The sequence below is a fragment of the Erpetoichthys calabaricus genome, chromosome 12 (assembly GCF_900747795.2).
Source record: "Erpetoichthys calabaricus chromosome 12, fErpCal1.3, whole genome shotgun sequence".
Lineage (NCBI taxonomy): Eukaryota > Metazoa > Chordata > Cladistia > Polypteriformes > Polypteridae > Erpetoichthys > Erpetoichthys calabaricus.
Window position 1 is genome coordinate 86,653,160 of NC_041405.2, and position 26,344 is coordinate 86,679,503.

Genomic DNA, 26,344 nt, shown 5'->3' on the forward strand with positions numbered 1-26,344 from the left:
TCAACAGTGCCTTTAACCTTAAATACAAAAATTACATGACCAGTCATCCTGGAAGTCAATGTAACATATCTAGACTCCTTTCACCTTGTTACAGCATACATTTATTTTCCTCTGTTGAAGAGGAATACTGTTTGTTAGATTTAAATCAATCATCAAATTGCAATTGTTGGGGAAAGCAATACTATACTGATTTTAATAGAATAATGAGGAGTAAAACTGTACTGTTGCTTTTCATATTGTGGAGGGCTAACTCTCTTAGCTATGTCCTCAAGCAAATAAATTTGATTACATGGCTTATTATGAAAATAAAATGTCACATTAATTATTAGTCTGGCACTGAAGCCTTATTTTTTCAGTTATTGACAGTATCCCTCTTCAATAAGAAGAAACCATCAAAAGACAAAAATGAAGAAAGTCCAGTATCTACAGTATACTCAAAATAAATCAACAAAATAAGTTACTGAAAGTTTAAGTTGGGCAAATTATTATCTTCCCATACCCTGTAGTTTTCAAAAAGTTAGACATTTTGGGAAGGCAGCTCCAATTTTGTTGTACTACTTTACTCAAAACCCCCATACTAAAAATAAAAATGCCTTGAAAGTTAACTTTGTCAAATTATTATGCATAAGTACCATTAAAAACATGAAGGTAGTACACCTGAGAACAACTTTAGTTTAAGAGCCCAGTGTTCACACATAGATTTTGGTAATTCTCTGTGCATTTTAAGATATAATAGTGTTATGAACAGCCTTTAGTTGTGGTTATTGTTGTTTCAAGTGCTGATTTAATTTCTGTCATTAGTTTAATTACATTTTCTTAAAGTTATTATTGCGTCATTTTCTGCCACCATTTTGTAGTACAGCTGCCTCAGTGTTTCCAAGGAAATGACCCAAAATTGCATAGTGTGTGATGTCAAAATCATGGTGGTACCCACATCAGTGCTGACATTTCCTGATATTTAAGATAAGGATTGTGTGGAAAAAGAATTAGCCCATGTCAGATGTTATTAGTTTGTTTGTTAAGGAAGCTTTTTGCTGCATCTATCCCATTACATTATCTGGGTTTTGTTTTGGGTTTGACAAAAGGATCAGATTGACGTTAGGTTTATAAACTGATTTTTTTGACTATGTTTCCTTTCCTGGGGTCAGATTAATTAATTATGCACAAAAAGATGGCCAAAATGTGCCATTGCAACTTTTCATGCCAAATTCAGGATTTATAAAAGAAAACTTGACAGGTAAAATTGTGTACCTGTATATTTACGACAACTCTGACCCATCCATACACAACATTTTAGAGAAAGTGTGGAAATGATGACACCTGATAAAGTAAGGAATCGCAGTCAGACTAGCTAAATGATGACTTACTTCCACAATAATTCATATTATCCATCCATTATCATAATGTGCACTGACACATGCACATTATAAAGAAAGCAACAGAAGAAAAAAATAAACTATTTCTTTTTTAATACTATAAATAATGAAAGACAATGTTTTTTGAAAGATAACGGTTCAAATGATGATGTGCTTCTCAGTATTAAGAAGTGTATGTTTACTTTTGTAAACTTTTGTTTGGGCATGTCTATTTTTCATTCTGTGCAGTTTATATCTATTATCCAACCCGCAATATCCTAACTACAGGGTCACGGGGGTCTGCTGGAGCCAATCCCAGCCAACACATGGTGCAAGGCAGGAAACAAACCCCGGGCAAGGCGCCAGCCTACCGCAGGGCACACACACACACTCACACACCAAGCACACACTAGGGACAATTTAGGATCGCCAACGCACCTAACCTGCATGTCTTTGGACTATGGGAGGAAACCCACGCAGACACAGGCAGAACATGCAAACTCCACGCAGGGAGGACCAGGGAAGCGAACCCAGGTCTCCTAACTGCAAGGCAGCAGTGCTGCCCACTTTGCCACCGTGCCGCCTATAGTTTATATATTCAATTAAAATTTCATACTGTAGTTTTTTTAATGTTATTTTCATTACACCATTTTGCTGCCAGTTTATTTTGCGTGCATTGGAATTTTGTCTCCATTTTTGTGGCTGCAGCCATATTGTGGCTACCCTGTAGATTAATGATCACACAATTGAACGAAGACATATGACATTATCACTCATTTGCTATTTAAGGTGGTGGCATGGAGCTCTTGGTATCAAAGCTTTTAGATTCATAAAAAGGTATGAATTTGCATGAGCTGTAATAACTCAGGGTGTGCATAAGAAATTTAATGAATTATTTCATGAGTTAGAAATACAAGAATTGTGTCAAATATTTGAAATATTAAAATGAGTGCTTCCATTTAAAAGTCTAATAATCCTCAATTGTAATAGAAATGTGTAATTTTTCACCCTACATAGGTACATAAAGGGCTAGGTCATCAGTATTGGATCAAAAATAATATCATATTCATAATCACTGATCTTGAATTAGTCTAAAACGATACCCCACATGCTTATGTTTGTCATGCTTATGTTTATCATTTTTAACCTTCTGGAAGTGGCTGTTAGAGGGCTAGGACCACCGGTAAAGAACTAAATATCAAAAATATTATCATTTTCTTGATCAGCAACCACAAACTAGCACTAAACAATACTTCATATTCCTATATTTTGCTGAAATTATCTTAAAGTTTTGTAGAGATGAGTAATTTTGACCACTCGTACCCCATTAGTGAGTGAACTCCTGGGATTAGTTAATGTGGCATGCACAACTCTAAGCTGATCGTTTTGCACCTATCAGTTTACTCTTTATAATAAGGGTATAATTTCCTGCACGAAATATGGTCCAAAAATGGCCTGAAAATGAGGGTTTTTTGGGTCTAAAGAACCCCAAAAAACACAACATCTTACATAAATATCAAGGTGAGTTGGACGGTATATTATATAAGTGGTTTTCTCGTACCGGCCTTTGTCAAGAGGTTCAAAGCATTCATACGTAATTTTTATTAACACAAAATATTAGTATTATTAAAGTTAGTAAAGGAAAAATTTTTTTAATCACAGGAGATCAAATTATTTTGACTACACTTTTTGATTAATATTTCAGTTTGTTAGCTGGAGTTTTGTCCACTTTTGTCCACAGAACCTTGTCTATTTCAATGTCTTCTTTAATTTTAATGTCATCTTTTAGTTTGCCACTTTCAAAACACTCTACACTATTCATTTCCTGTCCAAATTCCTTCTTCAGTTGTCCTTACACCTTGGTTGTAATATTAACATCCACCATTTCCATCCACTAAAAGCTGAATAATTCAGTCACTAGTAGATCAGATCAAATGTGATTACACTCTGCAATTATTTATACTTAAGCCAAACATACAGTATTTTAGAAAATTACAAGGAAGTAATGCAACCCTTCAATGCTAGTCAGAAGTACAAGGTGTGTGTCTTTTGATTTCATGATTATGTGTCCATGATAATGATTTATCTACTCAATATATGCATTAGCATTCTAACAGTGACTTGTATAATCCCTAGTATCCAAGTAGGATTTCAGTGTTCAGCCAACACTGGAGCACTAAGGGATTCACGATTACGATGGGGGATTTCTCACACTGGATGAGGGTATGGGTCAATGCCAGTTGGGTTACTTACAGGTTAGTGTTTCTAATTCTTGAAATCTTTGGAGATTCAGAGTGATATATAGAAAAAACCAGAGAAGCTTATATGTGCAATCAGTTTCATTTCAGTGTACTTATTTAGAATAGTGCCTTGAATTGATTTTCTCTGCTTTATCAATTAATGAAATGGAAAAACCAAAGGCTTAGGTCTATCACAAAGAACCTGAGATGCAGATAAAAACTTGTGCATCATATAAAGAGGATCAATCAGGTGATCAATTGTTATTATGATACTTATGAATGGTGCTTAAGAGAACCTATCATATGACCATTTGCTTTTTAATTAGTCATCAAATAGCTTTCCAAAATGAATGCTAAATTACTTACTTTCTTTGATATATGTTAACTCTATGCTGTCATCAGAAATACATTCATACATGTACACCTCCATCCATGGCGCAGTGGGTAGCGCTGCTGCCTTGCAGTAAGGAGACCTGGGTTCGCTTCCCGGGTCCTCCCTGCGTGGAGTTTGCATGTTCTCCCTGTGCCTGCATGGGTTTCCTCCCACAATCCAAAGACATGCAGGTTAGGTGCATTGGCAATCCTAAATTGTCCCTAGTGTGTGCTTGGTGTGTGGGTGTGTGTGTGCGCGCCCAGCGGTGGGCTGGCATGCTGCCTGGGGTTTGTCTCCTGCCTTGCGCCCTGTGTTGGCTGGGATTGGCTCCAGCAGACCCTCGTGACCCTGTAGTTAGGATATAGCGGGTTGGATAATGGATGGATGGATGAAGTCATGGACCAGAGACTGACTCCCTTTTTTAAAGTATGACATGTTTTTCTTCACACAGAGAACCATAGACACATGGAATAAATTATAAAGAACTATAGCAAGACTTTAGGGACCTACAAAATTTGATGTTATGTTATTTTGGAAAAATTAGGCAGATAGGATTGGCAAGCTTTATTTGGCTGAATGGCCTGTTCTTTTTAAATTTTTCTAGTGCTCTATTGTTTAGACACAAGGATCCCTATTGCTATCAAGGGGCTTCACATAACATGATAGTGAAAATGTGAAATGGGGGGGATTTGTGGTAGATAAGTGGTTCACTCTGAAATGACAGATACAATTTTTTTTTTTGCTTGTGTTATACAGTAGATGTGTGCTGTTTCCTATTTTCCATACTGTCTGCATATACATTACAATGATTTGCATTGACAGTGTGATACACTTTCTGGACATGGTGCAATGGTTGTGACACCAAGCCAGCAATTCCCCTTTTATTTGACAGTTTTGCAACAAAAAAGACCAGCACCAAATACAAATTTCCATGCACCATGATGGCAGAGTGCCTTTTAGCACTAATCCAAATGTAACAGCTGAGAAGTCCATCTGTCTTGTTTTTCCAGAGTCAAAGGACATTCTCCTGGCTTCATTTTACTTCCTTTGGGGTCTCCGTCCCTAGGAAGGCATTACCAATGCAGCCTGTTAGAGGTGTTAGAGGTCTCCTCTCCTGGTAACTGCTCAGAGCCCCAATGTGGTATTTGTGAACATGTGTGTGAGATTGGGCAACTACCAACAGTATATTATTCCATTTTCATTTTGTGTAAAACTGGGACATACATCCCAAACTGTGCTGCACATAATTTTGTGTGAATCTTCCAGCAGCTTCCTTTTAAAGAATTGTTGTTAAATATGTATGACAAATGACAATTAATTTTAGACACACAGATTGAAGTATATATTAAATAAAACACTTTGTATAAACTACTAGTCTTTCTTAGTTAAATGAACACTGAAAGCTGAGGCTGCCTTATTTGAATATTTAATATAGACATTGACAGCTAGTTGGGGTTGAGCAGTAATCAAACTGTAAAGTCTAACCCTGTAGGAAATATTGTTTCTGTTGTAATGATAATGCACAAAAACCTAAAAGCACCGCATATCTGTAGTCATGCCTTACATTATTTTTAATCTTCACAGTTCTTCTGTGATACTTCTCACTAAAAGACAGGGTTTTGACATAAAACTTCCAGGGGTTGCTAGGGTGGCTCTGGGTTTTAAAGAATGTCAAGTAATCCTACAGTGTGATCTGTCTCTAAAGAAACAGAGCCATACAATATGTAGGATCTGGGGTTGCCATATTGTCTCGGGAGTTATTATTGAAATTTGGTGTCACAAGCTTAGCACTGCTTCCCCATGTCTGAAGCTGCATAAGTCAGGTCTTTCACATATAACCTTCGTCCTTGGTGGCAGGGACAGACTGAAGTTTGAATGAGTGTCCATAACTCCACAGCTGACTTAAATATCATAAAAAATTGAAATCCTCAATCATATTTTAGTCTAAATACAATATTTTTTCTTCTTTACATTTACAGTGAAGTTTGGAATAATACCTGAGAAAGCTTGGAAAAACAACTACAATTTCAAAATAGCAAGCGGTACTACAGTGTGATCAATCAAGAGAGGAACAATGACACACAGGGTGTAATGGTTAAGTTGATTGCCTTCCCAGCAAGAAATCTGAATTCAATTCCTCCCCTAGGCAGTTTTTTTTTCTTTAATTAAGCATTTTTATCACTATTTTTGTCATTGTTTCAATCAAACCCATCTGGGAGTTTTTATTCAAATTTGGGGTTCTTTGCACCAAAATGAAAAACCAAGAATACACGCCCTTACTGCTTTCATTTAATCAACCCAGCCACAGGGGATGCACAAACCAGTGTGTTTCTTCGTGCTGATCCCAAGCCCGGATAAATGGGGAGGGTTACGTCAGGAAGGTAATCCTGTGTAAAATTTTGCCAAATCAATATGTGAACAACAATACAAATTTCCATATCAGATCGGTTGAGACCCGGGTTAACCACGACCGCCACCAGTACTGTTAGCCAACAAGGTGCTGGCGGAAATTGGGATACTGTTGGCCGAAAAAGAAGAAGGAGAAGAAGAGGGGGGAGATGTGTCCGGAGGCAGGAGCAGAGGAGGAAAGTAAAGAGAGTGCAACTGAGGGTAGGAACTTAGAAATGTTGGCAGTATGACTGGTAAGGGGAGAGAGTTAGCAGATATGATGGAGAGAAGGAAAGTTGATATATTGTGCGTGAAAGAGACTAAATGTAAGGGGAGTAAGGTCAGGTGGATCAGAGGTGGATTCAAATTGTTCTATTATGGTGTGGATGGAAGGAGAAATGGGGTAGGAGTTATTCTGAAGTAACAGTATGTCAAGAGTGTTTTGGAGGTGAAAAGAGTGTCAGGCAGAGTAATGATTATGAAGCTGGAAATTGGAGGTGGGATGATGAATGAGTATTAGTGCATATGCACCGCAAGTTGGGTGTGCAATGGGTGAGAAAGAAAATTTTTGGAGCGAGTTGGATGAAGTGATGAACAGTGTATCCAAGGGACATAAAGTAGTGATTGGAGCTGATTTCAATGGGCATGTTGGTGAAGGGAACAGTGGAGGTGATGGGTAGGTATGGTGTCAAGGAGAGGAATGAAGAAGGTCAGAGAATTGTGGATTTTGCCAAAAGGATGGACATGGCTGTGATGAATACATATTTTAAGAAGAGGGAGGAACATAGGGTTACGTACAAGAGTGGAGGAAGATGCACATAGGTAGATTACATCCTATGCAGAAGAGTTGATCTGAAGGAGAGTGAAGACTGCAAAGTAGTGGCAGGGGAAAGTGTAGTTAAGCAGCATAGGATGACGATGGAGATCAAGAAGAGGAAGAGAATGAAGGCAGAGCCAAGGATCAAATGGTGGAAGTTGAAAAAGGAAGACTGCAAGGTTGAGTTTAGGGAGGAGGTGAGACAGGCACTGGGTGGCAGTGAAGACTTACCAGATGTAGTATGGGTAACAGCAAGAAGGGTGCTTGGGCGTGACATCTGGAAAGAGGAAGGAGGAAAAGGAAACCTGGTGGAGGAATGAGGAAATACAAGAGAGTATACAGAGGAAGTGGATGGTAAAGAAGAAGTGGGATAGTCAGAGAGATGCAGAAAGTAGACAAGAGTACAAGGAGATAAGGCGCAAGGTGAAGAGAGAGGTGGCGAAGGCTAAGGAAAAGGCGTATGATGAGTTGTATGAGAGGTTGGACATTAAGGAGGGAGAAAAGGACCTGTACCGATTGGCTAGACAGAGGGACCGAGCTGCGAAAGATGTGCAGCAGGTTAGGGTGATATAGGATAAAGATGGAAATGTACTCACAAGCGAGAAGAGTGTGTTGAGCAGATGGAAAGAGTACTTTAAGAGGCTGATGAATGAAGAGAACAAGAGAGAGAAGAGGTTGGATGATGTGGAGATAGTGAATCAGGAAGTGCAACAGATTAGCAAGGAGGAAGTAAGGACAGCACTGAAGAGGATGAAAAATGGAAAGGCCATTGGCCCAGATGACATACCTGTGGAAGCATGGAGGTGTATAGGAGAGATAGCAGTGGAGTTTTTAACCAGATTGTTTAATGGAATCTTGGAAAGTGAGAGGATGCCTGAGGAGTGGAGAAGAAGTGTACTGGTGCCAATATTTAAGAATAAGGGGGATGTGCAGGACTGCAGTAACTACAGGGGAATAAAATTGATGAGCCACAGCATGAAGTTATGAGAAAGAGTAGTGGAAACTAGGTTAAGAAGTGAGGTGATGATTAGCGAGGAGCAGTATGGTTTCATGCCAAGAAAGAGCACCACAGATGCAATGTTTGCTCTGAGGATGTTGATGGAGAAGTTTAGAGAAGGCCAGAAGCAGTTGCATTGCGTCTTTATGGACCTGGAGAAAGCATATGACAGGGTGCCTCGAGAGGAATTGTGGTATTGTATGAGGAAGTCGGGACTGGCAGAGAAGTACTTAAGAGTTGTACAGGATATGTACGAGGGAAGTGTGACAGTGGAAAGGTCTGTGGTAGGAGCAACGGATGCATTCAACGTGGAGGAGGGATTACATCAGGGATCAGCTCTGAGCCCTTTCTTATTTGCAAGGGTGATGGACAGGTTGACAGATGAGATTAGACAGGAGTGACCGTGGACTATGACGTTTGCTGATGACATTGTGATCTGTAGTGATAGTAGGGAACAGGTTGAGGAGACCCTGGAGAGGTGGAGATATGCTCTAAAGAGGAGAGGAATGAAGGTAAGTAGGAACAAGATAGAATACATGTGTGTAAATGAGAGGGAGGTCAGTGGAATGGTGAGGATGCAGGGAGTAGAGTTGGCAAAGGTGGATGAGTTTAAATACTTGTAATCAACAGTACAGAGTAATGGGGATTGTAGAAGAGAGGTGAAAAAGAGAGTGCAAGCAGGGTGGAATGGGTGGAGAAGAGTGTCAGGAATAATTTGTGACAGACGGGTATCAGCAAGAGTGAAAAGGAAGGTCTACAGGACGGTAGTGAGACCAGCTATGTTATATAGGTTGGAGACGGTGGCACTGACCAGAAAGCAGGAAACAGAGCTGGAGGTAGCAGAGTTAAAGATGCTTAGATTTGCATTGGGTGTGACGAGGATGGATAGGATTAGAAATTAGTACATTAGAAGGTCAGCTCAAGTTGGATGGTTGGGAGACAAAGTCAGAGAGGCAAGACTGCATTGGTTTGGACATGTGCAGAGGAGAGATGCTGGGTATATTGGGAGAAGGATGCTAAGGATAGAGCTGCCAGGGAAGAGGAAAAGAGGAAGGCCTAAGTGAAGGTTTGTGGATGTGGTGAGAGAGGACATGCAGGTGATGGGTGTGACAAAGCAAGATGCAGAGGACAGAAAGATATGGAAGAAGATGATCCGCTGTGGCAACCCCTAACGGGAGTAGCCAAAAGAAGAAGACGACTGCTTTTATTTAACCACTTATTTGCTGCTAAAGTTAGGGCTTGCATTCATAAACCCATTATGACATTTTGTTTCTTATATGTGGCAATTGAAAATATTTAAAAATTTGCCTCATTTTAAACATTTTACAATTCTTCTTTGAAGGTGGTAGGTGCAAATGATCCCATTATGTTTGCTGCTAACTATTACTGTGGTGTATTGGCTTTTGCACTGTAGTTTCTAAATTAATTGTTGTATTGAGAACATTTTAACAAGTACAAAGAAGAAGATCTTAAAGAAGTAGAGGATAATTCTAAAGACAGCACAGTAGCAACTAACATCACGTTGTATAATAAAAGGCAATTGGACTGATCCAAATAAATGTAGGCCAGTATGCATCGCAGGTAAAGCAATTATTAAAGAAATGATTAAGCAGCATTTTTCTAGAGCAGGAGTGCTAGCAAATATTCTGTCTGGGTTCAGTCGAGGAAGGTTCTGTTTTACTAAAACGCTGAAATTTTGTATTGATGCAACAAAAGAATATAATCAGAGAGGTGCATATAATATTTTTTTCAGAAGGGTTTTGCTAAGGTACTACATGAAAGGTTAGTGATCAAACTAAAAAAGCAGGAATTGTGCTGTGAAGATGGGTATAAACCTGGCTCAAACATAGGAAGAAAAGGTTTATGGTGAGGGGAACGGTTTAATAATTAGGTAATGTTACAAATGATGACTCTCTCACAGGGATCAGCACTGGGGCTGCTGCTCTTTTTAATATGCATAAATTACCAAAGTAAGGCTTTAAATTTGCAGATGTACAGCCTGGCTTTTATTAATTAATTGTTTCACTGTTATTTTTATTGTTTTTGAATGATCATTTTCATATTTTTATGTACAGTATTTTCTGTTATGGTTGTAACTAAATTAATAAAGATACACACATTCTTTGGTAGGAACACACACCAGAAGAAATGAAATTAAAACAGAGAAAAATTCTCACTTAGCTGTGTTAAATGAACACTGAAAGATGAGGCTGCCTTATTTGAATATTTAATATAGACATTGATAGCTAGTCGTGGTTGAGCTAAATTAAAAGAAGGAAGGAAGGAAATTAAAACATAGAAAAGTTCTCACTTCACTGTTACTGCAGACATATTGCTGTTGGTATAAAGGAGTGCCAGTAGTGTTTCTTGTCCTCTATGTCACTATTCAAGGAGTGGATGTCGAGTTGGTTCACTCCTTCAAGTACTTGGGTGTCCACATTAATGATAGGTTGGACTGGTCTCGGAAAACAGAGGAACTATATAAGAAAGGGCAGAGTAGGAGCTTTTTCCTTAGGCGACTGCATTGCTTTAATGTGGGAAGTGTTATCCTTCACATCTTCTATAACTCTGTGATGGCCAGTGCAATTTTCCACACTATGGTGTGCTGGGCTTGTAACATCACTTCAAGAGAGACCCACCGAATCAACAAGCTAATTAAAAGAGTAGGCTCACTTATGGAACGCACTCTGGAGGTAGTAGAAAAGGAGAAAGTTGAAACAAAGCTGAGTGCCATTATGAACAATACTCCACATCCTCTGTCAGCCAACTAATTATTCAACAGAACTATGCCAAGAAACACTACTGGGGCTCCTTTATACTAACAGTAATACATCTGCATTAGCCTCACCGTGACTGTGACAGTCAAGTCTGGACTTTTCTTTCAGTTTAATATTCCTGCTTTATACGAGGGATGTTCAAAAAGTTTCTACACTTTTATATTTTCGTTGGAAATGGTCAATGCAGGAGGAGTAGCAATTGGTTGTGTCTGTGACTGGGAAAATTGCATTGCAAAGGAAGGTGACAATGTAGAAAAGTTTTATAATTTGTTTTTGAAATTCTTAATGAATTGATTTTAAAAAAAAGTGTGGATTTTTTTTTTAACATCTCTTGTGGTCATTCTAGTGTGTGTTCTGACCAAAGTGTGTGTGTATATTTATTTATCTACTTGCTTATCTACTTATTTATGTATTTATTTATTTAAAAAGCTTCTGTAAAAAGCCAAATGTCCCCCTGGGACAAATAAAGTTCTATCTCTGTGCTGTTTTTTTAAATGTGCCTCGATTCTTTGTTCTTTGTGGATGAAGCCTAGGGATGCGGGTCACAGTGATGTCACTGCTGCTGCTCCTCCTTCTGGCTTGATAAGTAGCTTAGAGGAAAGGAGTCAGCAAGTGTGAAGGAGTTTGTGGTAAGTACTGTTTTTTTGTGTGGATTTTTCTGGCTGTTCTGATCATTTCTACTCTGCCTTTAATTTTTTGCTTATGGATTGAAGATTGGGACTTCTTTGCCTTGGATTATCTTTTTAGGCACATCCTTTTTTCAGTTTGGAGTATTTTTGTTAATTCTACCATTTTTTCAAAGGAAACCTCAATATATAAAGATTACAGATTGGAATTATTTTTGCAAGCCAGTGTTTATTCTTCCTTTACAAGGTATTTTTGTATATTTTGGGTCTCATAGCTTTTATAAACTTTGAAGGCCAGCTACCCATTCTGAGGGCTCCTAAGCCTGTAGTTTTCAGGTAGATTCCGGAAAAGATTGTGTTGAGATAATCTATCTATACCACCCCTGTATAAAGTGCTAATACATCTTACACATCTACACAGTCAGACGCACTGCCAATATACAGGGCTTTTTAAAATGAAAATAAAAAATCAAAACGTGTAAAGTGATAAAATGAATTATCTAACACAATTTTTAACAATAAAAAACTTAATATTGTGCCTTTTAAAGTTTTTTAAAAACACAAGTTTTAAAATGTTTTTAATTTTAATAAAAGACAAGAACTGTTATACTTTTGAGATTTATTTATTTAATTAATTGGTAAGGCAGTGCAGTGGTGAGTTGTGCTATCACACAGCTCCTGCATGCCGAGTTTGATTTCTGATATTGATTGTATGGCTATCGCACAACTCCTCATATCTGCAAGGGGTTTTCTCCAGATATTCCAGCTTCTTCCCATGTTACAGAGACATTCAAGCAAGGTTAATTATAATTTTGCAAATGCTGAATGACTGTGTATATGTGAGTGCAAGTTAGTGAGTTCGGTGCCTTCTGTGATTCTGGGGAATGTGAACTCAATCTCAAATAAGATCGACGAACTGGCTGCGCTGGTGAAAAATGTCAGAACCTACAGAGAATGCAGTTTGTTGTGTTTTTGCGAAACGTGGCTAACTACCACCATCCCAGATACTAACATGGAGCTACCCGGGTTTAGCACAGTTAGAGCGGACAGAGATGCAAGTACCTGTGGGAAGCACAAAGGAGGAGGACTCATTCTCTATGTTAATACACGGTGGTGTAACTCTGGACATGTTAACGTAAAAATCTCCACTTGCTGCAGGGACATCGAACTGATGGCCGTAAGTTTGCGTCCCTATTACTTGCCCAGAGAGTTTGGACACGTCATCGTTGTTATTGTATACATTCCTCCTCGGGCGGACGTGGAGACAGCGAGTGACATCATCCATTCTTCTGTTGCTAAGTTACAAATGCAGCACCATGAGGCGCTTGTGCTAATCGCTGGAGACTTTAACCATGTGACGCTGGACAAAACATTACCTGCCTTCTCCCAGTATGTGGACTGTAACACCCGGGGAAATAAGACTATTGATTTACTGTATGCAAACGTTAAAGACGCATAGAGCGCCACCCCGCTGCCTGCGCTTGGGAAAGCAGATCATAACCTGGTTCTGCTTCAGCCTCACTACAAACCAAAAGTGAGGGTCCTACCTGCAACCACACGATCATTCAGGAAGTGGACCCCGGAGGCTGAGAATACTCTGAGAGAATGTTTTGGAACTACAGACTGGGATATCCTGCAGGGATCACATAGTGAGAACATTGAGGAAGTTGTTGACTGCACTACTGACTACATCAACTTCTGTATGGACATTGTAGTTCCAGTAAGAACTGTATGCTGCTATGCTAACAACAAGCCATGGATTACAAGTGACATCAAGGGCCTTTTGAACCAGAAGAAAAGGGCCTTTAAAGACGGTGATCAGCATGAGCTCAAGCGCGTGCAGAAGGAATTCCGAGTCCAGCTCAGGGTGGCGAAGGAGCAGTACAGGAGAAAGCTGGAGCAGAAGTTGCAGAACAGCATGAAGGAAGTGTAGGATGGGATGAAGATCATCACTGGCTGCAGCTCGAAGCAGGGTACCACCATCAAGAGAGACGTGAAGAGAGCAAACCAAATGAACAACTTCTTTAACAGGTTTGACCACCCTAACTCACTCTCACTCTCACCTCGGAGTACTGCACCCTCCACACATCCTTCTGCTGATACCAGCATAGGAGAGACATCCCCACCCATAATTACAACAGCGCAGGTGAGCAGAGAGCTGAGGAGACTTCGTGCCAGCAAAGCAGCGGGTCCAGATGGAGTATCGCCACGACTGCTGAAGGTCTGTGCATCGGAACTGGGGGGTCCTCTACAGCACATCTTCAACCTGAGCCTGGAACAGGGGAGAGTCCCGAGGCTTTGGAAAACATCTTGCATCACCCCAGTCCCAAAGGTATCACGTCCTAGTGAGCTGAATGACTTTCGGCCTGTTCCTCTGACATCACATGTGATGAAGACCATGGAGAGGCTGCTGCTTCACCACCTTAGGCCACAGGTTCAACACTCCCTTGACCCTCTGCAGTTTGCATATCAGGAGAAGGTGGGAGCGGAGGATGCCATCATCTATATGCTACACCGATCCCTTTCCCACTTAGACAGAGGCAGTGGTGCTGTAAGAATTATGTTTCTAGACTTCGCTAGCGCCTTCAACACAATCCAACCTCTGCTCCTTAGGGACAAGCTGACAGAGATGGGAGTGGATTCATACCTGGTGGCATGGATCGTGGACTATCTTAAAGACAGACCTCAGTATGTGCGTCTTGGGAACTGCACGTCTGACATTGTGGTCAGCAACACAGGAGCGCCTCAAGGGACTGTACTTTCTCCAGTCCTGTTCAGCCTATATACATCGGACTTCCAATACAACTCGGAGTCCTGCCACGTGCAAAAGTTCGCTGATGACACTGCTATCGTGGGCTGCATCAGGAATGGGCTGAAGGAGGAGTATAGGGACCTAATCAATGACTTAGTTAAATGGTGCGACTCAAACCACCTACAACTGAACACCAGCAAAACCAAGGAGCTGGTGGTGGATTTTAGGAGGCCCAGACCCCTCATGGACCCCGTGATCATCAAAGGTGACTGTGTACAGATGGTGCAGACCTATAAATATCAGGGAGTGCAGCTGGATGATAAATTAGACTGGACTGCCAATACTGATGCTTTGTGCAAGAAAGGACAGAGCCGACTATACTTCCTTAGAAGGCTGGCGTCCTTCAACATCTGCAATAAGATGCTGCAGATGTTCTATCAGACAGTTGTGGTGAGCGCCCTCTTCTACGCGGTGGTGTGCAGGGGAGGCAGCATTAAGAGGAAAGACGCCTCACGCCTGGACAAACTGGTGAGGAAGGCAGGCTCTATTCTTGGCATGGAGCTGGACAGTTTAACATCTGTGGCAGAGCGAAGGGTGCTCAACAGGCTCCTATCAATTATGGAGAATCCACTGCATCCACTAAATAGTATCATCTCCAGACAGAGGAGCAGCTTCAGCGACAGACTGCTGTCACTGTCCTGCTCCACTGACAGACTGAGGACATCGTTCCTCCCCCACACTATGCGACTCTTCAATTCCACCCGGGGGAGTAAACGTTAACATTATACAAAGTTATTGTCTGTTTTTCACCTGCATTATTATTATTATCAATCTTTCATTTAATATTATTTATTGTATCAGTATGCTGCTGCTGGATAATGTGAATTTCCCATTGGGATTAATAAAGTATCTATCTATCTATCTATCTATCTATCTATCTATCTATCTATCTATCTATCTATCTATCTATCTATCTATCTATCTATCTATCTATCTATCTATCTATCTATCTATCTAGTATGTCCTGCATTGGAGAGCTGTGAATCATTTGGGCTATAAACAAGGATTTTGGCTTCCCAGTGACACAGATGTAAACTAAGCAGTAAAGAAAAATGGACAGAGTGATTGATTCAGTTGCGTATTAAATTTTGCAATTTAATTACACTTAATAAATGCTTGGTTGATTTAACCATCAGTAAATACATCACAGAATTAATTTCTCTGATCTGTTGTCTCATTCAGCAGTAGAGATTCCCTATAGAAACATAGATATCATTACATTAAATATTTTTGGTTATACTTATTTCCACTTTGTTCCTATTAAGTAGTTTGATTACCTTAACTTTATTTTACCCTTTTCAAAACTAAAACATCTTTTTTCAAAGCATTCTTGCTGCAAGTTTGAGATGGGAGGTGGCCGGAGGCTACAGCAATAGCATCGGGTGAAAGAATGGAACCAACCTATGGGGACAACAAGTCTATCCAAGGACAAAACTGAAACATAAGAAATCAAGGATAAGATGTATAAACTAATTCATAAAGTTTTCAAAAGCTTTGCCACATCATGATGCAGCAATTCAAGCACTATGCCATGATGCCACCTTGTATCACACATCATCTTCGATCAACTGCTCATTGATCCTGTCATTAGACAGTTTGCGCAGGCAAGCAAAAGTTTCTTCCATGACTCCTGATCATGCATTTCTTGTTTGTTTATATATTTGTATATACATATATATATATATATATATATATATATATATATATATATATATATATATATATATATATATACAGTGATCCCTCGCTATATTGCGCTTCGCCTTTCGCGGCTTCACTCCATCGCGGATTTTATATGTAAGCATATTTAAATATATATCGCGGATTTTTTGCTGGTTCGTGGATTTCTGCAGACAATGGGTCTTTTAATTTCTGGTACATGCTTCCTCAGTTGGTTTGCCCAGTTGATTTCATACAAGGGACGCTATTGGCAGATGGCTGAGAAGCTACCCAACTTACTTTTCTCTCTCTCTTGCGCTGACTTTCTGTGATCCTGACTTATGGGGATTGAGCAAGGGGGCTGTTTGCACACCTAGACGATACGGACGCTCGTCTAAAAATTCTGAAAGATTATCTTCACGTTGCTATCTTTTGTGCAGCTGCTTCCTGAAACGACATGCTGCATGGTGCTTCGCATACTTAAAAGCTCGAAGGGCACGTATTGATTTTTGATTGAAAAACAAACTCTGTCTCTCTCTATCTCTCTCTCTGCTCCTGATGGAGGGGGTGTGAGCTGCCGCCTTCAACAGCTTTGTGCTGCGGTGCTTCGCATACTTAAAAGCCAAACAGCCCTATTGATTTGTTTGCTCTTCTCTATCTCTCTGACATCTGCTCCTGACCCGCACTCCTTTGAAGAGGAAGATATGTTTGCATTCTTTTAATTGTGAGATGGAACTGTCACCTCTGTCTTGTCATGGAGCACAGTTTAAACTTTTGAAAAAGAGACAAATGTTTGTTTGCAGTGTTTGAATAACGTTCCTGTCTCTCTACAACCTCCTGTTTCTGCGCAAATCTGTGACCCAAGCATGACAATATAAAAATAACCATATAAACATATGGTTTCTACTTCGCGGATTTTCTTATTTCGCAGGTGGCTCTGGAACGCAACCCCCGCGATGGAGGAGGGATTACTGTATATCGATTCCCGAGAGGGAGTGCAGTGAGTGTGTACGCCTGATGAGCCCAGAATTAGGGCAAAGCACGTGTCGCGTACTCTTTGCATTATTTGACAGTAAACTATTTCTATATATATATAGAATAACTATTTCTATATTTCTAAACTATATATAATCTTCATTTGGATCTTGATCTTTGTTTGTCCGCGAATGAATTAGAAGAAGAAGCACTAGATGGCAGTAGAGAGACAGCTAAAACATAGGCATTGCATTAAGAATCTCCTCCAAGCTTATACTACTGAAGACTGTAGTACTCCAGTCACACCTCAAAACACAGACATTCAAACTAAACAAATTGTGCTTTAAATTAACTAATCTTTATATATAATCTTCATTTGGATCTTGATCTTTGTTTGTCCGTGAATTCCGACGCATGCGTAGACCACCTTCCAGTTTAATACATTGTTGTTACTCACGGATGTAAACAATGTACCGGAATAACGAAAGGGGTGGTGGACAGTGTTACGCTGGTTAGCTCCTGAGGCCTGGTTAGAGAATGAGATTGCCGAAGATAAAAGGTACGTGCCTACGTAACATATGAGTGAAAGAAAGATAGTGGGTAAAATAAATGACATCGTAACAGCACGTTCCGGAAATTATTATTGTTACGTTGTAGCCGGCGAGTGCTGCGCGTCTCACAGTTGTACCGTGGCTTGCTCACATGTCAGTGAAGTGATCCCTATTTATGTTTTAAAGAGCCTGGATACCTATGTGTCCCCCTTTTATAACCATTGCTCCGTGTATATTGCCTTACTCTTTGGATTGCCACAAAGCAACCTGCGAGATTGGAGAAAGGTTGTGAAGAGATCGTGAGAGGAAACAACAGTGTCGTGAAAACGAGACGGACTGTGAACGGAGAGAAGCAGAAATGCTCCTACACCACCACATAATTACTATTTGGACAGTGATTCTGAGTAGGCCGTTCCTATTGAATCAATGTCCAAGGGTTTTCTTTTGTAATTTTGTTTCCCTTATAAAAAATCATAATGCTGTGCGACGAAGGGCCCAGTTCACGACTGGCAGCCGCGTTTAAACAGGGAGCCCTTCACAGACAACTTTAACACGCGCAACGTAGTTGGGCGCACATGGCTAGTATATATATGTATACAGTGGGTACGGAAAGTATTCAGACCCCCTTCAATTTTTCACTCTTTGTCATATTGCAGCCATTTGCTAAAATCATTTAAATTAATTTTTTCCCTCATTAATGTACACACAGCACCCCATATTGACAGACAAAAAAAAGAATTTTTGAAATTGTTGCAGATTTATTAAAAAAGAAAAACTGAAATATCACATGGTCCTAAGTATTCAGACCCTTTGCTCAGTATTTAGTAGAAGCACCCTTTTGAGCTAATACAGCCATGAGTCTTCTTGGGAAAGATGCAACAAGTTTTTCACACCTGGATTTGGGGATCCTCTGCCATTCCTCCTTGCAGATCCTCTCCAGTTCTGTCAGGTTGGATGGTAAACGTTGTGGACAGCCATTTTTAGGTCTCTCCAGAGATGCTCAATTGGGTTTAAGTCAGGGCTCTGGCTGGGCCATTCAAGAACAGTCACAGAGTTGTTGTGAAGCCACTCCTTCGTTATTTTAGCTGTGTGCTTAGGGTCATTGTCTTGTTGGAAGGTAAACCTTCGGCCCAGTCTGAGGTCCTTAGCACTCTGGAGAAGGTTTTTGTCCAGGATATCCCTGTACTTGGCCGCATTCATCTTTCCCTCGATTGCAACCAGTCGTCCTGTCCCTGCAGCTGAAAAACACCCCCACAGCATGATGCTGCCATCGCCATGCTTCACTGTGGGGACTGTATTGGACAAGTGATGAGCAGTGCCTGGTTGTCTTCACACATACCGCTTAGAATTAAGGCCAAAAAGTTCTATCTTGGTCTCATCAGACCAGAGAATCTTATTTCTCACCATTTCAGAGTCCTTCAGGTGTCTTTTAGCAAACTCCATGAGGGAGTTGGCCTTAATGCAATGTTTGAAAAGATTATGTGCCTGTTGTAGACTTTTGGTCTCACATAGGTCCATAACGCAATGTCCATTGTCATTTGCAGACTTGTGATACATGTATTGTTCAACTATACTTATGTTGGTGAGATGGTTGTCAGATCCAATTCTTGCTTTGAATAATAAGATGATGAAATAGGAATGTATGAAGAGCAGCTTTAAGGTCCTTGAAAAATTGGTCTTTCTCTGTGCCTTTGGTATGATTGTAGTTGTGTATATCAAGATGATTGATAGCTTTGGATTACTGTTCATATGGATGACAATAATCCTATCATTCACTTTTTGTGGATATGGGATGAGTGCTTTTGCAATGCTTCGTTCAAGAAAGATCCCTTCTCCTCCAGCTCCCTGGGCTGTGGCTGAAGAATAGATTTTCAGCCATTTGTGTTCTAGTGTCCATTCTTTCTTGATGTTCCCAAGGTGAGTCTCGTGAAAAATTTGTCTGTGTTCCTATATGGCAACAGTCTTGATGTTGAAGCGTTTGCATCTGGATATTTGTTGATGTTCCTCACCTGGATTGCCCAAGGTGCGGACATTGATCGTAGCCACATTCAAATTTTCTCCTATTTTGATTTGGTTTACCTTCTGACCTTGTGCATTATCAGCAATCAAGGCCCTTTGCAGTTTCCCCCGATCCCCACCTTAGGCACAGAGCTAGTCCGTTGCACAAAATTGCTCTGGCTGTGCAAGCGATCGAGTGCGTTCAACGGATACTTGTTCTTGTTGAAAGTTGATTGGTTTTACGACCTGAAAAACTACCCCTAGGTCGACCTGATGCCAGGTAATAAACTGGCTGTAATGGTTAGCCCTATTACGTTAGCAGCGAAGTGACAATCAGCCAGCCAGACATTCATATAAAAACCGTTATGTTTAAAAACATGACAATTTCACGTCCATTCATAATGTAAAAATATACATGACAATGTGTATAATATATAGAATATGCTGCATATACTAAAATCCTATGAGATGTGATTTCAGTGCTGAGTTTACCTACTTCCTCTCAATCAGATACTAAAAGAAATGACAGCAGCACAGGCGCAACATATATTTGAAAACCTTATCTCTGAACATGCTAAAAGGTATGGTAATCTTAATTAAATTAATATTATGCTAACTCTCTTTTGACATCTCTTCTGACGTCTGCCAGTGGCTTTGAAAATTACAGTTGTGAGAGGTACCATGTGGGAATCAGCATCCCGGACCACACAGAACTTGAATCCTTACCCGGCATGAATGCCCATAACGTTGAAGGAACATTATTTTATGTGGAGTAGTTCCTTCCCCAAAACATTAGAAGATAATCTCCCAGGCTTTGGTTTCCCACTTGGACACCCGCAGGGCATGCTGGATATTGTAGTCCTGTGGAGCAGCCCTGTCGGCTTCCATAGGAGCCTCCAGGGGGAGCTGAGGGCATACACAAACCCTATTTTTCAGGACTTCTTATTGACCTGGAAGTGCTTCCTTCAGGCTATGTCCTAATACCAGAAGTACTCCGAGATAAAAGAGGAAGCTCAACCCCCAGCCAGGTAGAGTCGGTGTCGGGAGAGAAGAAGGACAACACTCACCTGGCAGGAGTTAGAGGAACATTTATTTGTATATTTGCAGTGTTATATTTGACTGTATGGAAGGAAGGAGTTATTCAAGGTATTTTGTTAATAAGCTGTGTTTTTATACATAACTATCTTGTGTGGTTTTGTTTGGGGGTCTGTGGCGCGCCCTGTTGGTCACACAATATATAAATAAGTTGACCGAGTAGCAAGGTCGGTGCCAGGACAATTTTAGCAGTGGTGCACTAGATATTCATGTGGCTGATGTGTGATTACAATACAACGCTCACATTATTTCAGACTCGCAATAAATATTTCTGAGCATGCATAAGCACCAGATGATAGCAAACAGCACTTAATCCTCATAATACCACACTGCAAGATTGCAGTCAAAAAGCCAAAAGCAGACTGTATGGATCAAACACGTGGAAGGTGGCACCAGACCTTTTCACTTTTTATTTGCTGTTTAAGTTTTCAAGAATTTGTTGTGAGTTCATTTGCAATTTTATTTTTTCTATTGAATGAATTCCTAACTAGTAAATCCAGTACCTAGTTTTCTATCTTTCCAGTGGCATTTTTGGTTGGAAAATTCTATTGGGCCATACCAAGGATTCTGTGTTTCTTTGAAACAGGGCATGCACTTGTAAGGCTTGCTTGGTGACTCTTTCAAATTTAGCACAGACCTCCTCAGTGGTGGCTGAAAATCAAGATGCAGCCTAATGTCTTCTGAATAATGCATTCCAGATATTTATCTTTCTTTTTTTCAAGTTACTGTGACTACCTTTAAAGGAGTAAATGGTATTTGACATTTTGCACCTCTTTGCCAGTGTGTGCTGCATGGCCTGTGCTTGACTGGAAATTGCAAATGTGAAATTAAAAAAACAAACCCTAACCCTCCCATCAGGTGACCGAGGCTGCTTTTCTGTTTTTTCTTTTCTCATAAGTAAACAGATAAATATTGGAAACATTCTTATGTACATACTACCTGTTTTAACTGTGTCTTTTTAAAATTTAAATAAAATAAAACCCAGATAAAACCCTTTTTGTAAGTTTCCAGGATCCTGGCAATAGTAAGTATTTTATTCATTTTTTTCCTTTCACTTGTTAGAAAGATTGGTTGGTTTCACTATATATATATATATATATATATATATATATATATATATATATATATATATAAATGGAAGAGAATATAGAATATAGATATATATATATCTATCTTTTTGTATCAAAAAAACCTTTTTTCAGATACAATTGTTTTGCTTCTTTTTTTACCCCCTACCTCCCCCTTTTTTTATAAATACTTACCTAAATGTTAAATATACTTACCTTATAATCCTGGGTCCAACACAGTTCCAGATCAGGTATTTGCAGTTTCCTCATCCTTGACAGCTGACTTGTATTTCTCCCCCTTTTCCCTCTTATTCCTCAACTCTTTCTGTAGTACCTCAGCTGGCTCCTGGAACAAATGGTTAATCTACAGATTCAGGGATCTCGGACGCCATACATAAGAAATCTAACAATCTATTTAATCTATTCAAAAATTAAGAACATCTAAGAGATTGGCTTCTTTAAATAAAGGATTGAAAGTGATGAAATGTGATATTTTGAAAAGTAACACTGTAAATATCACTGAATCTGATACCCCCCCCCCCCCCCCCCCCCTTTAAATCAAACTAAAACAGTTGTTAAATTCTATTCTACAATACTAGACTGGATTCCAATATTCCAGGAGCCAAATATAATGATTACTGATATTAATTTGTGGTGTTTGGGGTTTTGTCATTATCACTCTCTTCAAATTGAGATTATACAGGATCTCAGAATATCAAACATAATTCAATATTTTCAGACATTACAACCTAACCCTAGAATGTCCATATTTTTATTTCCAGTTGGCTTGACAGCTCTTCTTTATCCATTACAGATTCCTCCATTCCCACAGTATGATGTTAAAAAGCAGATAGATAGGTTTAATCAGGCTGTATTACAATATCCCAGGATTTATCTTAATCCAACAATAAATTTGGATAGGGTTTTGAGGAATGAATTTTATTTAACTCCTGAGTTAGCTGATACACTTTTAAAGTCATGGCTGAGAAAACTAAATCACATAATTAAAGGTTAGACCTTTTATGCCTAACCCAAACAAAATGCTAACCTTAAAGATAGGGGCCCCTAAGGTTAAAAATAGAACTCCCATGCCCTGAAGTTAAACCCCATTTATTTGTTTTTTAACTTTAAACCTAGAGTGTATGAATTTAGTGTTTTATTTTAATTTTTATAAATATTTATGTATTTTATTTACTTTGTTACAAAAAGTTTTTTTATCTGCAGTTATAATAATTGACACTATTTTGAACCCCTATTTGTTTATATTTTTAGAGCAAAATTTTTTAAACCTTTGAAATCTATTTAAGTATTTAGTAAAGGCATGGATAGACACTTTTAGCATGATATTTGTAAGGATTTATTCATTGAGGTAACAATGGGGTGGGTTACAAGGAAGCAAAATAAAATGTTATATTCAGAACTTGTGTACCAATGCATTGCCCGATTTGGGCTTCTATTCCCTACCCTAAGCCTAAACCTAACCCTAATTTTTTAAGTGTAAGAGAAGGGGAGATAGAAATAATAGATAAGGAGACATTTGAAATAAAAGAAGAGAAGATGAAATTATATAGAGAATAGAGTAAGAAATAGAACATATTAACTGGCAATACATGAATGTATGTTCCAAAAGAATAAAGTTTGGGGATTTTGTCTGAAGAAACCAATCATAATAATGGGGTATTCAAACCTAGCAGAAAATAACATGTTTTGATCATCCAGATGTACAGATTGATAGTTATCCAGGAGCGAAATTGAGACATCTGCAATAAATATTTGAAAGAATACAACCCAGTAAGGATATACATATTTTGGTCCTGTCAATAGTTTTAAATAATAGGAATTTGCAAGTGTACAATATGGTGAAAAAGGATGTCCAGGCAGATATGATTTTCCTGTTAATTAATTTTGACCAAAATCTGGTGTCACACACATGTGCATGGAAAACAGCTAAAGGGCCTAAAAAATAGTGATTTTACTCCAGACCAGGGGGCGGCGGAATGTGCTATTTCTCTCAGTCTCATTTGCAGTCCATTCTCGGGAAATCCTACTTGGTTCTGGCGCCGACAATGGCGTCACTTCCAAACAGGAGGAGGTCCCTTCCGGTGCCGATGACATCATTTCCCGTTTGATCAGTTAAAACTGCCATCTTGTCTCCATGCAATCAGATCTGTTCTGGACTCTGTTCTATGCACATCGTGCTACTTCTAATCAAACTTTTGCAGCCGGGGAAAACAATATACGGGTTGTTGCCCCAAATCTTTATGATGTCTTTGACTCATTCTTATGACAGTGGCATAGTCAGCAGGATGATTACTTCCAGAAGAAACCGGGAGAGAACCGAGAATATGGTCAGGTGGGAAAGTACCGGGGCTGTGTTTCCGGGTGGAGGGTGCGCTCAGTGGTCCGGAATGACATGGTGCAGGCTTCGCTCCCACAAATATAAACCAGGCTCCTAGTTATACAAAGGGAGAATGTGGAGGAAACCCACAGGTGTGGGCTGGTCCCTGGGGAACAAAAAGGGCTTATTATGCTCTCTCGGAGGAGAGAGCTGAGCCACCCATTGGGACTGAGGTCCCAGGGAAATATGGGCTATCCCCAGACCAGCAGGTAAAGATATTACAAACCTGGGAATACGATCCAGAGAGATCGACCCGAGAGCAAGCTTTTGCTCTTTGGGAACTGGTGGCAAAATGGCTACAGCCTTTTGAGCTCTCCGCCATCGAAATTGTGCAACAGGTAGCCTGCTTTATTTTTACTAAAAGTCTTTCCATTAATTTTGCCCAGTCGGTCTCGGGAGACTTTTGCTCTATGGAGGAACTAATACAAACAATAGAAACAACTAACCCAGCCTCACAATTTGGGAGAGCAGAATGGTCCTCTAGTGGACTCCGTAGGGATTAAATGCCACAGTATAAATCTCTTCTATATGATCCAAAACCTGTTCCGATGTCCCCAGGGCACCGGGTGGACCGCTTGCCTGGAAGCATGGAGGAATGCAGGTGGAAGGAGAGGGATCAGTTGTGTGCACTTATGAACCGTCTGGTTATCGGTCATACGGGAGTAGTACTTGTGAACGGACTCCAAGTCACAGCCCTCTTAGACTCCGGCAGCAACATTTCCATTGTTGATTGCCATTATGTATTACTGCAACAATGGACGAAAATAAAGACCAGTATCAGATGCATACACGGGGAAACCCGTAGCTATAAAACCACCTATTGTTTCATCAGCTACGGGGGATCACTAAAAAAATTCCCCTTGGCCATCCTTCCTCATCCATCTTTCCCAGTGATTCTAGGGCGGGACTAGTCTGACAATAAATGCGGTGTACTGTTAACTGCTCCCAATACTCCCGTAGGCCTAATTATAGAAGGGAATAACCCACCTCAGGCTGATTTCTCGCCATGTAATCAGCCAGCGGAAAGAATCACGGAAGTCCAAGAGGAGGATGGGGAGATTCCTGGGCCGTCGCAGATAGACACGTCATCATCCTGGGCTGTGACAAGCCGGAAGGATTCTCCGCCTCTTCAGGTCAGACCGGACCCTCTCTCCGAGATATATTTTCAGTCTAGAGAAACGCCGGCTTCTTTTAAACGGAAGCAGTGGAATAATGACTCCCTGAAATTCGCAAAAAATGAAGTCGTGCTTGTCAATGGCCAACGCACTCATCAGCCCATGCACAGGGTCCTGACTTTGTGATAGAAAACGATCTGGTATATCGAATAGCTGAACATGAGGGCAGGGTGAGGAGATTGTTGCTAATTGTTGCTAATCCCACGGACCTACCGGCGGAAGGTTTGTGAGTTGGTGCATGCCCACCTCGGAGGCCATTTGGGCACCGAAAAGACATTGGAGCGAAATCAAGCTCCGATATTATTGGCCGGGAATTAATGAGGAGGTTCGCCATTTTCCAGAGTGTCAATTACGGCAAATTCCTAGGAAGGACCGCGCTCCTCTCATTCCCCTACCCTTGATTGATGTCCTCTTCAAGCGTATTGGGGTCGATATTGTAGGACCCCTGGAGCCCTTAGCCTGAGGACATAAATAGATATTAGTCTTCGTGGATTATGCTACACGATATCCAGACACAGTTCCTTTGCGCTCTGCTACTTCTAAAATTATCGCACGGGTATTGGTAGGGGTATTTGGATGTAGCAGCATCCCTAAAGAAGTCCTTACAGACCAAAGGATGCCCTTTACCTCAGAGACGTTCAGGTAAACTGCCAAGTTACTTAAAATAAAGCACTTAAAGACTACAGTGTATCATCCTCAAACCGACGGTCTCTTTGAGAGGTTTAATCAGACTCTCAAACAAATACTTCGTAAGGTGGTCAGCGAGGATGGGAGGAACTGGGACCAGCTCCTCCCCCTCATGCTCTTTGCATATCGGGAAGTCCCACAAGCCTCTATGGGGTTCTCGCCATTTGAATTATTGTACAGACGATAACCCTGAGGAATATTGGATATTTTAAGAGAAGGATGGGAAGGAGAGGCTTTTCCCTCTACCAATATACAAGAGTATATCGTGCACTTACGCGATCGATTTGGGAAAATTCAACCTATTTTAAAAAGTCACATGGAGGAGGCGCAAGCAGCACAGGCCCATTATTATGA